This window comes from Dendroctonus ponderosae, unplaced genomic scaffold, assembly GCF_020466585.1.
Source record: "Dendroctonus ponderosae isolate FM_Combo_2020 unplaced genomic scaffold, Dpon_F_20191213v2 Dpon_F_20191213_1, whole genome shotgun sequence".
NCBI lineage: Eukaryota > Metazoa > Arthropoda > Insecta > Coleoptera > Curculionidae > Dendroctonus > Dendroctonus ponderosae.
Genome location: NW_026017110.1, coordinates 59,580,004 through 59,583,664, shown reverse-complemented (window position 1 = coordinate 59,583,664; position 3,661 = coordinate 59,580,004). Strand labels below are relative to the sequence as shown.

General features: G+C 37.1%; 1 protein-coding gene across 1 annotated transcript in view; it reads right to left on the bottom strand.

The window, feature by feature from the left end:
- LOC109532949 (solute carrier family 41 member 1) overlaps positions 1-3,661 on the bottom strand; it is a 16,376-nt gene that overhangs the window by 2,590 nt on the left and 10,125 nt on the right. The gene's annotated exons all lie outside the window — the stretch shown is intronic.

The window sequence follows — 3,661 nt, the reverse complement described above, 5'->3', positions numbered from 1 at the left end:
ACGACTTTTTGACCTGGTAACTGGTAGATTTTTGCAGATAGGACATATAAATATCATTGAAAACCCGTATTCTAATGATGATACGACTTCCAGACTGTCTGGGAGGTAAAACAAACTCTGTTGTATCAGTATTCTGCATAAGCTGAAAAAGTGAAAAATTGCGATACGACTTCTTGTCTTAGCAGTTCAGTATACCAATTATAAAGTAATTCACATTTTAAAAGTTTTTATAGACATTCGGTATCAATCTGTCCAATTGAACTGGGTATATTTTTCCGGCTAAGTTATCGAATTTTTAGCATGTGCAAATTGTCGACGAATATTTTTTCGCTTCCTGCTCTCAGATGTTTGATTCATACTCACAGGCAGTGAATTGAGTGAATGATTTTCTTTGTGTTAATCATGAAGTGATTTGGTTGAAAAAAAGTGAACGTCTCTGACTGGGTGTTTTAAGCCGTAACCAATTTAATGCGAACGTGTAAAGCGGAAAAGTAACAAAGTGATAAGGAAGACAGACAGACAGATCAATTGATAGCAGTGAACAGATGACAGTTAATGGAGCCATCCAGCGGAGGCCTCCTTATTTCCTTTTCACGTAAAATATGGCGCGTTCAGGGGTTTTGTGTCCTTCAAATTCTTACGCTTACTTCATTAAGGGTCCATTATTGAAGTTATCAAAGGCCTGCGGCGATGTGGATTCCCAAGACTAATTTACTGTGTAAGAGGGTGCTTTTTCGAACTGCTTGATTTGCCGATTAAAATTCTCAACTAATAAGTGAAGCTCATTGTTGTATATTGCGAAGCTTCTGGATCACTCGATAATGTGCCTTTGTTACACAATTTCCTGATTTAAAACGTTGTTTACGCGATATTAATCAAGCTGAAACGTGCATCTATAACTGACCTAATCCACCAGTGCGTGCTTATCTGTTCGAATGGGTCTTTCATCTTTTCTTTGCCAGTCTAGACAAACAGGCCGCGAGCTTTATTCCGCACTCTCGGGCGGATTTGGCCCCATGGCCGTCATCCACAATCCGATAAACCCCATTCTTACGACACGTGCTAATATTACAGTATCGGTTTCAAGTGCTTTTATACCCCTTTTCCGCATTTCGTCCGATCGTAAATACGGTTTCCAATGTTGTTGATGTATCTGATTCTTTATATTTTTACATTTTATTACACGTTGCGCGTGTATATAAAATATAGTGAAAAGGAAAGGCAACAGCAACAAAGAGCGGACAAACAGGGCTTTGAACGAATTATAGCTTAGTAGCAAAATAGCCACGACAAGTTTACTAGAAAAACCTCAATGATCAAACCGTCCGTTTTAATTAAACAGACATTCTGGAATTTCCGATATTCCAAAAATTCTCAATAAAACCGTTCATACCTAGTACTAACTCACTTTGATTTACTGTGAGTTCAATTCAAAAATAAATACTTTTGAGCACAAGTGCCTTAGTGCGACTCTGAGCAAAGCTATTGTTCTTATTGAACTCTGCCTGGCCACGATTATAATAACGACTGGCATTCATGAGGATTTTGTAGTTAGAGGGATTATGGCTCATAATTAATTAAATCAACACAAAATTTATTGGATCTTGCTTCACTCATTATTTTTTATTACATTATTTTATTAAATCCAAGTATTTCTTGGTCTAAATACATCACTTGAAATGGTGGTTTATCAAGCTAAGAGATAAATCATTTCCGATATGGTTATTTAATGGGTTGCGTTTGTAAACAAATGCAACAGCGTCAACTCGTCAGTAGCGCTTCTTCTTAATTATTAAAACAATGATCAAATTAAAGCGGACATTAAAGCATGCTCAGTCAATTTCAGTATGCAAATCATCAGACCATCCTCAAATCATTTGCGTGGAAGATGAAAATTATGGAGCACGCCACTGGCTGTAATTGATCATCTTGCAGTTTGGGATAAATGTTCAAATTACCTCCGATTTATCTATCGCAAACCCCACTTTGCTAATTAGGCTGTGTCAAGTGAGAGGTAATTAATGTTTACTTTGAAGGGCAGAAAAGGCTATCGCCAGTGACATTGCAATAGATGTGGGCATAGAAGTTTATGAGTTAAATCGAAGTAAAACATTAATATAATTTATTTTATTTTTGTCAAGATTGACATGTTTTCGATTATACACAAATATATGCAATGAATTTCAGAAGAAGTTATGTCTAAATTCCTTCAAAATTTAACGGAGTATTTTTTGGAATACGATGTATACCTACACTTCTTGCCTGCTTTGAAGAATTAAAAGCTGGGGCTCTTCTTGTGAAGGTTTTTTAAAATTTATACAGCTCAATTAGGACATCCAAAAACCAATTTGTTTCTAAAAAAGAATTACAGTCTTGAGATCTGAACCCCAAGGGCCATCGCTTGAAAAATGCAGTTTTTTGCAGTTTATACACAAGATGCTAACCACCTGTCCTAGGGAAACTCCTGGAGACGACGGTTTTTAATTATATTTTTGTTGGCTACTTTTTAAATTGTTCCTCCAGATACCAGGTGATATTGGCAAATCAAAAATATCTTGGATCGGATTAACACTAATGAGCAAATAAATACATTGAACTCGTCCTTTTATTTAATTATGTGCATTACTTTAATCTCTCGTTACTACGATAACCATAACTAAATTGACGTAAACGGTTTCTTTTTTTAACAAACTGAATTAACACAAACATACAAATCGATTAAACGTTCTTGATTATTTAAGCGGTTTAATACCTCTTGAAAAGTGTATTTTGTGGAAATTAGAGAGTCGCTTCTTACAATTTACGAGTCAGCGTGCATCCACGTCAATTTTCAAACATTTGGAGCTAATTGTCAGATAATCGCGCTAATAAATGTTCGAGTAAAACTACGTAAGTGAACCACTTATGTATTTTTAGTGGGATAATTATAGTATTGAGAAGTCGACAAGTTGTTACAAAAATTCGATGCAAAGGTGACATTTTGCTTGATAGACTGCTAGTTGAACAACATTCAACGCACGAAAAAAATTATCCTGTAGGTATGTTACGCGCAAATATGTTGCCTGTAAATTGTGAACTTATTTCAACCTCCATATGCAATTACCTAAATTAGGTACCAATGAAAGTTGTAAAGTGCCTTTAGATGGCTTGCTTCGCTGGAGAAGTATCAAAAGTGTTCGACTTTCTGGGGCTTGATGCACCAAGCAGTTTTTTCGCAACAACACCGACGATCGCAAATCGGTGTCTTAAGAAAGGGTTTTAGAAGTTTGCCTTTGGATTTAATCCTGTATAGGTGAAGCTTTGCTCGGACACACTGTTATTATAGTTGGTCTTATTATTTAATAAGGTTGCAATATTGATCAGTGGAGCTGGAACAAAGGACCGGAAGGCAATATGAGCCCTAGTTAAGACGGTGGTCAGCCCGGCTGGATTAGAGCCAGTGGGATTAGCGGCTAGTGGACTATAGAGCAAGCGGTGAGCCGTGGGATTAGGTCTTGGTCCGGATCCTAGCCGGATCCCTGAGATTTGCCGACCGGGCTGTAGTCAGTGCCAGGTCCGTAGCACTTAAGACTCTTCCTAACTATCTTACATCAATAAAATACAAACCACAAGGACCCACATCCCTTAGTTCGAATAGCGCAGCCATAATAATACATCTGTA